The sequence below is a fragment of the Prosopis cineraria genome, unplaced genomic scaffold (assembly GCF_029017545.1).
Source record: "Prosopis cineraria cultivar Desert tree isolate PC_DT_omini unplaced genomic scaffold, ASM2901754v1 PC2, whole genome shotgun sequence".
NCBI classification, from domain to species: domain Eukaryota; kingdom Viridiplantae; phylum Streptophyta; class Magnoliopsida; order Fabales; family Fabaceae; genus Prosopis; species Prosopis cineraria.
The window spans coordinates 38842998-38858382 of NW_026555333.1; positions in this window are offsets into that span (position 1 = coordinate 38842998).

The window sequence follows — 15385 nt, forward strand, 5'->3', positions numbered from 1 at the left end:
TTGCATTATAGTTCCTTAATTCTTTCATTCCCTCATCTATCTTCTCGATCTATCCGCCCTTCTTATGGTGAGCCAACATACAAGAGCTAGGTTCTGCACATCTTGATCTCGTTGCCTTTACTGTCATCTTGGAATAACTTTTACATATCACTCTTCCTATATCAATAGCCACTATTTCAAGATAAGCACCAATGATCTCCTTAATATCAAATCTCTAAAATTCAAGTTTCCTTGTAAGTTTGTTTTAAATATATTCATCTTTTATTTAGATACATGTTTTTAGAATTTCTGAGAACTGCTACAGAAGCTATAAAAACAAGAACTTACCATTACTGAGTTGTGAATATCTAAATTCAAAAATTCTAGATCTGGACTTTGATTTGCGAATGGCTGAACCAATGCTTGTGAATGGACATTAAGTTGTGAGTTCATGAACTTTAATAGCATGTCAACTCTAAACCTTTTCTTGTCAAGATATAGACTTTTACCTGTACTTTGAACATGTGTTTGTGAATATTAAGACTTTTACTTATACATTTTTGAACATTGCTTATTTGTGTAGGAGTATAAAATGGTTCAAGCGTGACATTTTTATATTTGGCTAGTGGAGCATCCTAATAACATCAAAGTTCAAAGTACTATTGCACTCACAATAGGAACCAAAGGAAAATGAAAATAATAGGGCGGATGGCTTCTACATCTCATTGGGTAGTAACATTTACTGGAACTTCAGTTTTTGATTTTCTAATAGTCAAAGATTAGATTATGTGTTGTGAAAATATGAATATTATCTTATTAATATTATATATTTAAGTATTAAAACTATAATAATATCAAGTATACCATATTTATGAGATAAGTATATCTTTTCACAACAATTCCACACAATTACACACTAATATGATCATCTAATCACCGAACCTCTAATACTCCCCAACATGAAACCATAAGCTCTCTTGTATCAACCACTTATTGACTCAAGCACACTTTCAATGGTAGAAACACCCAGCCAAAGGTAATCTAACCCACCTACAAACTATGGTTTTCTCCTCTTCACACACTTGTAATAGAGGCATCGTTAACTCCTAACTATATACTAACGGGTACTAGGAAGTTGCCAAACTGCCCGAATGTCCCATGGTAACATTCTCATATAATACTACACCAGATGTCTCATGGTGCCACCTTGACTATATGAATTTTTCACTTACATATATCCACACACACATATCCCCACATGTCTTGGGTTAACTCCCACTCCTTATGATCATGCTTTTTCACAATTTTCACTACTTTTTTATCATATTTCCATATCATAAACCTATATACATAGTAGATACATATCAATTAAAATCAATAACCTTTTACAAATAGATTTTTCATGCTAAAATCATTTACAATATCAAATTATGCACAAAACTCTTCAAAACTATAACTTTATCATTTGTATTTATTTCTACATGGTTATAATAGTTAATAAACACAATAAACTTTATGGTTACCTCAACCTTTGTCACACAAAAGGGTTACCTTGGCTCAACGTTAGCCCCACACATTTTATACGCATGATAAAGCTCGAGCAAAGCTCAATCTACACAATTAAGTGATAATCATCAATTATCACTTCGGTTAACCCTGAATTCACTAGGTTCTAAGTGCCTATAACACCTAATTTCCTTTTCTCACAATATCAACCATTTTCAAACACTCTAACCATCCTATTAAACATGCCAACACACCAAATTTGCTAACCAATGTCCCACATTATTTTAAAATAATTAAACTATACTTAAGGTTCATCCAAACCCTTACCAAAAATTTTTAATCACCACAAAACTCATAAACTTAGGGTTAGAGGCTTGATTTAACTCCCCAAGACTTTAAATAAATCAACGGGTTCAGTCTAAACCTAAGGAAATTGAAATCAAAGCCCCAATTGCCTTAAATGTCCAGATTTTTTGCATAATGAGGGAGAAGAGGGAAGTGCAACTTACCCAACGGTGTTTTAAGTTCCAAATGCCTCCAAAGTAGTATAGGGATCGTGTCCTAGCGGACCTCAAGCTCTTTTTCATTACTATCTCATTATCCCTCTTTCTTTCTTCTATTTTTGATCTATTTTTTGCGTCTAATAAGTACAAATTTTGCATGTGAGCCATGGCGCATTGACACACACCTATCGCAGTACATGGCATAAAAAATTTCACAAAATTTTAAACTCCCTTTCATGTCATGGCCTGCTTAAACATCAACCTAGTCCTCTTCTAAGGCTATCTAAGGATTCAAAAACCATATTAGTCTCTCATAAATCTTGTTAAATCAATAATTTATCTAAATTGACCAAATTACCCTTGGAAACACTGAATTTTACGAATTGAAAACTTAGGATGTTACACGAATCAGGCCCAAAATGAGGGCATTTAAATTAAACACCCATCCTCGCATGAATGGGCTTGAACTAGCCATGACCACTCCCGAACGAGCATTTTTAAAGGTGTCCCCATTTTGGTTTTTCAAAAAGAATGCATATGAGAGACTGAAAATAAGAGAGAGCTTTGATTGTGCTCTATTAGGGCATGGATTTTAGGTGGCTTGGATGAGTTTTAGGCCGTGCAACCACTTGGAGTAAGTTCTATGTCCTCTAAGCTATCTATGTACCTATTTTTCTTTAATTTTAAGGAAGATTCTTGAGTTAGGGTTTTCTATAGAATGTTTAATCCAAATTCATGATGATTTATTATGGTTGTTGAGGCTTTTAGGAGTCTAATAAATGCTATAGAATGTCTCATTAAGGTTATAACTCAAATTTGAGAATTTTGAGTAAAACCCTAGACGTACATAGTAGTTGGTTAAATATAAACCATTAGGATTGATTTTTGATGTTTATAAATAAATATTTCTAAGATATTGAAATATTGATTAGATGCTTGAAGATAATTTTTTATTTTTAAGGTATTTTTGGGACAAATTTTAGAGTTATACGTTGATGACATATTGATGTTAGGATGTTTTTGAGATATAATTAGAGCTTATGAGAGTAATAGGATGTTAGAAAGAATTTTTGGAAGGGTTAAAATGTATACTAACCTTGATTTAGCACTAAATGTGGTTATATCTAGACTTCCTAACTCTATAGTTAGAGTTAATTATTTTTGGTTAATTATGAAATTAATACTATATATATATATATTATTAAATGATTATGTAGATTGTGTTGACCAAGAAAGAGGAGGAAGTGGTGTTGTGAATGGGAACTTATTGTCTACAACATAAGGTAACCATTTTTAATGTTGGGGGTGTGTGATTAATTATGTGTTGTTTATTGTTAGGAAAATCATAATTATCTAAATATATGTATGTAAGTATTTATGTATGTATATACATATGTATTTATGTATATATGTATTTGTTTGAAACCACTGCCAAGTGGGTTAAAATTTTAATTGTGTGTTATGTTGAAATATTATTGTTCTTAAGCATGAAAATTGTTTGGTTAATTTGTTATTCAGTTGTTTAAAATATGCATGGCTTGTTAGGTATTTTGAAATATTATGTTGTCGGAAATTTTTGTCTAGATAATTACGGTAAGTTCTCATTAGACCCAATAAGTGGCTTGTAACTTAGTCCACTCACCTTTAGTCAGGTGATTTGGCTTCCGGGCACGACATAAGGAGGGATATAAGATATAATCATACATTTAAATAATTGTTCAATTCATTTGGAAATATTTGTTCGAATAAATGTTTTATGTTCTCACTTAACAATTGCATGATTAATTGCATTTGCATACATCATTACATATTGATTATGGTTGTTGGGACTTTTAAATCTCATTTGTAAATGGTTGTCTAAACTAGAACTTAAATCATTACACTAACCACGTTTAATCAAGGACTAACTCAAAATGATTATCCTATAAGAGATTAACCTAAATAAATCTTTAACATGTATTTTCACAAACTATTTAAAACATAAGGTCTGTAAAATATTTTAAAAACTCATATCATTCAATTAAACATGTGCAGAAACATGTGATTGATTAAATATTAAGAAACACATCTTAAGATGGGAGAAAAACTTTCTCCCTTATTTTATCTCCATGCCCTACTCCATGTAGTATATATACATATATATATATATATATATACATACATATATATATATATATACATATATACATATATATACATACATATATATATATATATACATATATACATATATATATATATATACATATATACATATATATATATATATTCACTAAGATAGTATTTGGCCACTCAAATCCTTCCATAACTAGCAAGGAGGGTCAATGTCTCAATTACATTTATCACAATGATTATCATCTAATCATCAATATCCCATCACGTATATGAATTTTCCTTTTCATTCATATATAGTTAATAATAACTACTCACCATTGGACATTAAAAATAAAAAAGGAGACCATAACAATATTTAAGTTATTAAATCATATAATAATAACTATTTCCACTTGCACAAGTATTTTAGTCTATTAGTATAAATATAAGCACCAAACCACATTTCTAAGGACCTAAAATATACTTCCCCTAAATACAAAACCCATAATCCAAGTGAATTAAGAATATATTATCCTAGTTAGTAATATCATAAACTAAATACATATATCAAAATAAAAAGTGAAAAAGGCCGACAAAAGTAATTATTATCACTTAGCCAAACACTCTTTTCTTTTATTCTTTTCAGATGAGCTAGCTTATATAATATGTTAAAAGAGAGGGAAAAGTATAACTACTCAATAATCAAGGTACGTCTAAATTATACAAATGCATGATAATTAATCATGAATACAAGTGGTTAATAAATTTATCAAGATAACCACGTAAACAATCATGTCAAGATTATGTTAATCACATTAACATCTAACTCATGTGAATAATCTCAAGAATAAAGTCAAGTACAAAATTAGCATGATTGCCCATAAGTATTGAATGTTCATACAAAATTGGCATAAGTGCCCATATGTGCATTTTTCACATATTTATCCCATGTTCTTAATTTCACAGCAATAATCGTAGTCTCAAACATAGCCATCAATCACTCAAATGGCATAACATAATGAAATGCATGATCAATATCCCCTTATTTCCTCTGGCATGAAATCCGCAAGTTAACAACTGAAAGTATTCATCCATGTGGTGAGACTACCTAAGACCTTAATCATATCATGAGGTGCTATTAAACCAGGGTTACCTTACTCACTTATAAATATAGTTTCTCCCAAATGACACACTATGGGGTGTCATTCCTAATACTAGCTCTACCTAAAACTCTAGGTAGGCCAGTAAGATTAAGTCCATTAATAGGAACAATGCTACAGTACCCTACAAGGTAAATAGTAACTATAACCCCTAGGATTATCAGTTAATAGCCAAATACCGTATGGATTTTGCACAACCACTGGCTCCTTCACTAAGGCAAACTCCTACTATATGATCATGCTCATGAGAAAATACATTTCAATAGCTCTCATATATGTAATTCATAATTATCCCACATGTTCATCAATTTTCTTGCTCAACAAGTATCAAGAATCATCATATTTTAATCATGCCTCATGCATCAATTTTTATAGCCGCATAAATCACATTACCATCATATAAAAACTCAACATGCTCATGTACAATTCATCACCATGCATAATCCACAATTTATAATCAAAAGTATACATATCATCATTAACCTTCAATCTCATTACTCAAATCATGTCACATTATTCCATGAGAACATAAATTAATATTAATAATCCACATTACAAGTAAGCTTTCCTATTCATTTCTTTTTTCTCCATATACGGCCATCATAGTCAAATTTTTTATGTGTGTCGCAATTAACTTAGTCACAAATTATAAGATCTTAATAAAGCCACATATGCATTACAAACAACAATTTCAAGATTTAGATACACACACACACACACATTCATTTATTTTATAAACATAAATAATTAATTAACACAAAAGTGTATAAAATAAATTTTTCCCAATTACCTCAATCTTTGAGAGGTCAAAGATTACCTGTCAAGTTACAACACTTTTAAAACTTTGCAAAACTTTATTAGTGCCAAATAACAATTAATTTATAGTTAATCATATCATAATGTGTCAATAATATTATTAATACAATTTTCACTCATATTCCAACACTTAAGTATTTCTTTTCAAGACCTTAGTCTCAGCCTTTTGAATTCTAAAGTCTAATTTTATATATTTAAACCTATCCATTTAATTCAATAGCTTCCTTCACTATAATTTTATTGAAGTTTTGGCTAAAATCATCCTTTGAATAATTTTTTAATATTAAAATTTTTATTTTTATTCTGTAAATTCGCCCCTAAAAATATCCAAAAATTTCAAACTTAGTTTCAAGCCTATAATTATCATTTTATAGCCATAACAACATATTTTTCACTATAAATAATCATCTAAACATCAACAATTCAACTTATATTTTTAAATTTAACCAAAAATTTACCTATAGAGGTTTAAGGTTTAACTTATAAGTCTCAAATTCAAATCTCATCAACAAAACAATGCTTTAGAATATTAAGCATACTACCAATAACCTCAATAACTATATTTATTCATCAAAAATTAATCTCTGTTTCAAACTCTAGATTTTCAAAAATCTCAAAATATAAAACTAAAGAGTAAAAATGATTAAGAAAAATGTTTAAGACACTTATATAGTTTTAAAATACTTGAAATCTTATTCAAAATATCCTTTTATAAAGCCCTGCCTTTTAATTTAGCTCTCATGAGCAACTTGCACACACTCTGTTTTTCATTTTCTTTGTTGCGCTTGAAGAGAAATGACGAAAGGGAAGAGAAAATGAAATGAGAAGGGATAGTATGTTGTTGTAAAAAAAAAAAGAGTGTTGGTCTCCCGTGATAATTCACATACCTTTCTTTCTCTCTTGTTTTCTTTAATATGCACACATACACCTTAGACACACATCGACAGTAATCATCCGCCTTCCCCCTTTTCTTCATTTTTTTAATAATCCTTTTCCTTCTTCTTCTTTCTTTTCTTCTTTTTTTAATAATAATATTATTATTTTTATTTTCTAAAAAATCATAACTTAAGATTTTATTCTAAATTAAATCCAATAATAATTTTCTAATTAAAATTATTTATATCTAAATATTTCTTCAAAATTACTCATTTATCCTTGATTAGCTTAATTAATCTTCGGTTAAATTTTAAGATGTTACATCATTCACTATGATTAACATTTTTACAGAAGTGAGTTCAGCAGCAGAAGCAGTTGAGGCATAATTTGGTGTATATATGAGACACAATTTCCTTATGTAGCTTCTTTATTTTACCTATTCAATGTATATCTTGCCAGCCTAGGATAATTGCTATGTTTATAGAGAATGTAGACTCAAATTTTAATTGGCCGTAGCTATATGGTTCAGAGAATTATATCTTTCCCTCTTGGCCCTTGATCGTTTTGAATATTATGCCATGAGGATTCTGTTTGTCCCTCATAGCCCTATATTTGATTTGTATACTTGATCATAAGGATTTTATCTATCCCTCATAGTCTTATGCTCTTTGAGATATTGGTAATATAGTTAGATTTATTTGGGATTATTGAGTAATTAGTAAGATTGTATGGATGTGAACAGGAGCATACTTTGAAACCATTCTGGGTTGAGGTCAAATGTTAATTGTTCGGACGTAGTTTAACTTATTGTTTGGAAAATGTAATGCTTGCCTTTATATTACTAAAACACACTACACAAACACCATTATAATAATCAGGATTAAGAATCCTTATATTCGATTACCATAATGATCAAGGATTTAGCAAACAAGTGTTTAGGATCCCAAGAAACCTTTTTTTTAAAATGTTTGAGCTCAAACAATAGTTTAAACATACAAAAGAAAGGAACGAAAGCATGAAAACAAGAATAATCACTTATAAAGACCAAACGAGGGCGAATTGGACTTTTTCCCAAGTTACCCATTCACCACGGCACATGTGTCATCCATCATGGAGGATGGCATAGAGGGGAAAGCCCCCTTATTATGCAGTGTGTCGCGACGCATTTCTACTATCATGATAACACTTCCAGACTAACTTTCAAAGTGAGTTGATTTACTATTCAATTCAAGTGATTCAAATGTCTATACATAGCTTTTGGAGTCATTTACTTATTAGCACTGGTTTTACCACACAATTCTTTACCATTAAAAGGTTGGATATCCGGACACAAAATGACCTATTTGCCTTTCAAAACTCACCCCAAGGTGATGTAAAACATAAACACTCACGCTCATACTAATTTAAATAGAAAAGGAAAAGTTAGATGACACAAAAACAGAGAGTGGTAGGGAGAGGGGTGAGAACAGGGTAGTGGGGAAAGAGATGAGGAAGGACAGAACAAAGACGGAGGAAGAACTGAGAAGGGTAGGATGCAGACTGGAGGGAGAGAGTTTTCAGAATATATCAAATAACTTCATTCATTTTTCATCCCCTTCTGAATACACAAGTCATGCTATTTATAAGTATGAGGTGTCCTTCTTAACAAGGAAACGTCCACTTGTGCTGCCTGGTTTCCTTCACAACAAAGAAAGTTACAAAAGTTAAGTGACAAGTAACAAAAACTAATAAACTAATGAAAAGAAATAAAGAACTAATAAATTATTTCCTCCTAAAGTAATATTTGTCATATTTTCTATCAATTCTCCCTGCTATAAAGAACTCTCCTCCAGAGAGGTAGAAAGTTGATTGGCTTCTGACAAGGCAAGATTAAGTTATTGGAATTCATTTTCTGAAATCTAGGTGGCATCTTTATTAGATTGACCTTTCCAATGAACCAAATAACGACGAAGGGGCCCCTCAAAGGCAAAGACCATTTGATCATCCATAATGGTCTCAATTTCGTCAGCTGATGATGAGACAGCAGGTAATGATAGAATTAGCACCTGTGAAGGTTGAGTACCTACATAATCATCAAAAAGGAAAGGGGAAGGCTTAAAAGTTCCCCAGTAAGGCATAAGATGCTCCACATTAAAAACTAGACTTATGGCCATATCAGAAGGTAATTCTAAAAGATAAGCATTAGGTCCTAATTTCTTTGTTATGCAAAAAGGTCCCAAAGCTCGAGCATGCAACTTTTTAAAAGCGTGTTTAGGGTAACTTTCTGGACGAATGTGAGCCATAACATAATTACCTATATTGAAGCTTTGAAATCGGCGATGAGTATTAATAGATAATTTATATTGATCATTACTCATCACTAATTTGTGCCTAATTTCAGCATGTAATTCATGAAGGCAATTGGCAAAGGATTCCCTAGATTTAGAGAAGCAAAATGTCAACGGGGTTGGTAGGAGGTCAATAGGCTGTTTAGGATTAAAACCTTAAATAATCTGGAAGGGACTCATGCCTGTAGACCTATTTACTGAATTATTATATGTAAACTATGTAGTGGGTAGAACCAAATCCTAGTTCTTTGGCCTATTTCCAACTAAACTTCGAAGCAAATTACCCAAACTATGAATAGTGACTTTATTTTTCCCATCAGTTTGGGAGTAAAAAGCAGAAGAGAACTTTAATTAGGTATCAAAAAGTTTCCATAAGGTCTTTCAAAATTAGCTAACAAACTTAACATCTCTATCAAATACGATAGTGGTAGGTAACCCATGTAGACACACAATCTCCTTAAAGAACAACTTTGGCAGATGTGAAGCATCCGTAGTTTTACTACAAGGAATAAAGTGAGCCATCTTTAAAACCCTGTCCACAAAAACTAATATAGAGTCATGACCTCTAGCTATGCGAGGCAATCCTAAGACAAAATCCATACTCAAGTCTTTCCAAGGTGCCTCAAGAATTGACAAAGGAGTATACCAACCGATATTCTGTCGCCTAGCTTTAGAAGTTTGACAATTTCAACAATGAGACATTATGCAAGCCATATCACGCTTGAGTGGAGGCCAGTAGAACCTATCTTTGATTAATGCCTTTATCTTATTAACCCTGAAATGACCAGCTAAACCTCCAGCGTGTAACTCCCATATAAGAAAATCTCGCATAAAAGTACATGGGATGCACAACTTGCTTCCGCGAAAAAGACGACTATCTTTAAGGATGAAATTAACATGCTCATGACAATTACCATTTCAAACTTCTTAGTATATTATCCCAAAATCTAGACATTAAGCATAGTCTTCCTTCAAGTTTTCAAAACCAACAACATTAACGCTCATAGTGTGCAACGAGTTGATCCATCAACTCAAGGTGTTAACCACTGTATTTTTTGTTCTTGAATGATGCTTGACCACAAAAGTGAATCCTTGAATATACTCAACCCATTTAGTATGTTTAGCATTTAAGTGCTGCTGAGAGTTGATAAACCTAAGCGCCTGATGATCAGAGTAAAGAACAAATTGTTGCGGAAAAAGATAGTATTTTTAATGCTCAAGGGATCTCACAATCGCATAAAATTCCTCGTTATAAGTAGAGTACTTTTATTTGGTATTATTGAGCTTTTTGCTAAAGAAAGCCATAGGGTGACCCTCTTGGCTTAATACAGCTCCGATTCCTATCCCAAACGTATCACAAGCAACTTTGAAACACTGTAAAATTTGATAAATACAAGATTGGAGTTTTAGAAAGCTTCTTCTTAATATCTTGGAAAGCTATAAAGCTGTAGAAGTCCACTGGAACTTGTCTTGTTTTAAGCAATTAATGATAGGAGCCATAATGGTACTAAAGTTTCTAATGAAGCATCTCTAAAAAGAAGCAAGACCATGAAAACTTTATACTTCATAGAGAGATTGTGGCTCAGGCCATTCTTGAATGGCTTGGACTTTCTCAGGGTCAGTTGCTAAACCTTTTTTAGAAACTAAGAAACTCAGGAAGATGACTTGATTTTGAAGAAATGAACACTTAAGCCAGTTAACATAAAACTATTCTTGACACAAGGTGAGAAAAATTAACTCGAGATGTTCCAAGTGTTCTTCTTTTAACTTGCTAAAAACTAGCATGTTATCAAAGTATGCCACCAAAAATTTTCCTAAGTATGAGCAAAGGAGGTGAGTCATTACTTTCATGAATGTACTTGGGGCATTTGATAACCCAAAAGGCATGACAAGCCATTCAAACAACCTATCTTGCATTTTGAAAGCAGTCTTCCACTCATCTCCAGGTGTAATCTTGATCTGATGATAACCATTCCTAAGGTCAATCTTGGAAAACCAACTAGATCCAAACGTTAAATTAAGCATGTCATCAAGTCTAAGAATGGGAAACCTATACTTGATGATGATCTTATTGATAGCTCTGCTGTCTACATACATTCTCTAAGAGCTGTCTTTCTTTAGGGTTAAAAGAGCAGGTACTGCACAAGGACTCATACTATACTAGATATAACCCCTTTCTAATAATTCATTGACTTGTCAGTTAAGCTCTGCCCTATCTTTAGGGTTCATCCTGTAGTACGGTAGATTGGGGAGTTGTGAACCTAGAATGAAATTAATTACATGTTGGATATCTCTCATTGGTGGTAATTCAGATGGAAGCTCATCTAGAGTGATATCCTAGAATTGTTGTAAGAGCTGTTACACCTCTTTTGGCATTTCTGAAGTAGTAGTAATTCATTGTGAGATCTTGGATACCAAAATAAACACAATCGTACTTTATTTGCTTTCTTGTACAAATTGTTTTTCTATCAGAAGATACAAGTTATGGGTTTTGGGTTTTGTGCCTTTTGATTTACTTGAGTATTTGCCTTCGTTGTCAAGCTTAACAGGATGTAACAAGATCGTCTTGCCTCCATGCTTAAATGTATAGGCATTCTCACTACCATGATTGATAACATTGTGGTCATAAAGCCACGATCGATCAAGTAAAATGTGAGCAATATCCATTGGAAGAACATCACAAATAATCTCTTCTTTATAGTCACCTATAGTGAAGAGGAACATGACATTGTTGGGTGACTGGTAAAGAAGTTTTGTCAACCCATGCAATACAAAAAGTTTCTGGGTGAAGTTCTGTCTTAAGGCCGAGTTAGGCTACTCCTTGTCTAGAAATAACATTTCTAGAACTCCCTCCATCAATCACTAATTTGCAAGCTTTATCTGAAGTGTGAAAAATACTTGTTTGCTTTCATGAATCACTAGGTAGAGGGACAGATAGAATGCATCACATAACTCCAACTCGATATGTCTCACACCCATGTTCATCAATGATGATGTCCTTATTGACATCTAAAGGACACTCAACTAGATCTATGACAACATTAGCATTTGCATTGTCTTCCTCACCCTCACATTGTGAGTTAATAACTAGAGTACGTTATGGGCATTTCAATGCAATATGACCCTTTGAGTGATAGTGAAAATACTTGACAAAAGAATTGTTAAGGTAGGAAGTAGGCACTATAGCCTCACTAGGCTTAGAAGTATTACCCTTCAACCTAGTTGCTTGAGTAGGTGTAAAAGACGAGCTAGGCCTAAATGTAAGTGCTTCTATTGGTCGTTCAAACAAATTAGAAGTTTGTGCTTGCCTAAACTAATTGCTCTGCATGTCGATACCCTTTGCAGATGAGTACTGTGATAGAGACTCTACTTCCAAAGTCTTATCATAAGCTTCTTCAAGAGACTTTGGAAAGTTTAACTTGAGCTCCTTCTGTATATATGGCTTGAGTCTAGTAACAAACTTAGTAATGGTGCATCATTCCTCTTCATCCACATCACATCTAATCATAAGGTCATTGAATCAGGAAATATACTTGGAAGTTGTGGAGACTTGCCTCAAATTAAGGTATTTATCATACAGTTAACTCTTATAATGAGTCGGCACATATTTTTCTTTCAGCTTGGCCTTTATTTCATCCTACGTCTCAATCAGTAGATAACCTTACCGCTCAATGTTCCTTTGGACATTTTGAGTAGATCCCACGAGCTTCATCTTCGTAAACCGAACTCGTTGAATATCTCTCATGTCATACCATTTAAAATAATCTTCCATGCTGGCTAACCAATCCACGAATGCACTAGGATTTAATCGTCCATCAAACTCAGGAGCTTTAACTTTAACCTTTTTGGTGATGTTATCAGTATGTGTCCTTCTAAGGCCTTCTTTACCATTCCTATGGACTAGTTGATATGGTCTATAATGTTGTTCTTCAGGCCCTTGTCCATCCCAAGTATCATTTATGTCATCATAATGATGATTGGTAAACTCATGAAGAGATGGTCTACTGTGGCTTTCACCCATAGCTCTAGAGGAATAACCAATCTTAAGGGAATCACTCTAAGTTGATTGTGGACTAGGAATTGCTCATTTCTAAGACTTGACTCTCCTCTAATGATTGGTCTTTTGAGTAACCCTTCAGTTGTTTTCCCTGCATCTTGTTTGTATGTTAACTAAATTGCACCCATTATCTCTTTAAATTTATTGTTCATGAATTCTTTAATTTCATCTAGCCACTGGTCCATATATGCCCTTTGAGTCCTTTCAGATTCCTTAAGATGATTTTGGGTGATGTAGGAGTTATTACCCATAGTAGATTTTAGGGTAGTAATTTCTTGATCTAATAAAGCTTGCTTATCATATAAATCATGAATGATCATACAATGACAAAGATGGTATAGTAAAGTGCAAGTTCGGAGTGGATTTAATAACCTAAGAAAGAAAGGCCCCCAAGTTGCCCTCACCTAAATAGGTGAAGTCTTTTTTTAACAACACTAATCCTCCAAGAATTCAAAAATTCCACAGGGATCGTATGCTAAATAGGTAATAACTCAAGTGAAGTCTTCATAGAAATCTCTGAAGGTTTAAAAACCTTTTAGGAAAATCATTAGAAACTTCAACTAACCTAGGGTAATTTTTAGACCCGAGTATAGGGCCGAATTGTGTGTGAGGTAGGTGTCCTAGGTTATACAAATACTATTATCAAAAGTCACAAATTAACAACATAATGATCAATGTAAATTCCTTTTTTTTATATATATTTCAAAATATTAAATTAAAACACAATTAAGAAAAATAAAAATAAAAATAAAAATTGTAATGCTCAAAAAAACTAAAGTACCACACAGCAAAGATTTTAGAATTAGTTATGAATAAAACACCTCCCTTTAATAACCAAATAAGCTAGTTAAATGAGAGGGTCGTCGGCCTTACTAGCATTGCTTTAAAAGCCTAAACAAAAAGTTTTACCCCTAAATAAGTTTTAAATGATGACTTGTGCCCCTCAGCTTCTTCAGAGTTGAAGAAATTTTGTGAAAACATAAGCAAATGCTAAAAATCAAGTTCTGGCGAAACTGTACAGACAGCACGTGCGACGGGGCGTGAGGCGCATGACGACCACGAGCAAAAACTCCTCCATTGTGTACCTGCAGGCAGAGGTGGTTTTTCTGGTTCTAACCAAATTTCTCCTCCTGAGCACGATGGTGGCATTCATTTTTGGATTTAATGTCAGGAAATGTGGCTCTGGGCGCTGGCAATGTGAACACAGAGTATGTTGAGCTACCCTATGAGTTTTCTCCAATCTCTGGCTGCAGAAATAGCCTAGGAACGTTCAGAGCCTTGCTCTGATACCAAGGTGATGTTAAACACAAATACTCACACTCACACTGATTTAAATAGAAAAGGAAAAGTGAGATGAAACAAAAAATAGAGAGTGGTAAGGAGAAGGACAAGAACAGGGCAGTAAGGGAAAGAGAAGAAGAAGGACAGAACAAAGAGGGAGGAAGAACAGAGAGGGGTAGGATGCAGATTGGAGGGAGAGAGTTTTCAAAATATATCAAATAACTTCATTCATTTTTCATCCCCTTCTGAATACACAAGTCATGCTATTTATAAGTATGAGGTTTTCTTCCTAACAAGGCAACGTCCACTTATGCTGCCTGGTTTCCTTCACATAAAGGAAACTTACAAAAGTTAAGTGAAAAAACAACAAAAACTAATAAACTAATGAAAAGAAATAAAGAACTAATAAATTATTTCCTCCTAAAGTAATATTTGCCATATTTTCTATCACAAGGTGTCTAAAACCATGAACTAAATGCTAATAATCCTAAGACCATTTAAACTAACTCAAATGGTCAACAATGCACCTAATTGACCAATCACATATCAACAAATATATTACAAACACAATTTGAACATTAAAATGCTGATTCCACTATAATTAATGGGTGTATGCGTAATTACATATAACATTACCATAACCATCCATACAAATACAATCATCATAATAACGATACTTATATTAGTATTTCGATCTCTCACAAACAATTTCCAACACAGATACCATATCCTAGCTAAAAATACCAAAATAACATAACTCATCATGCAAGTGCAATAAAACAATAT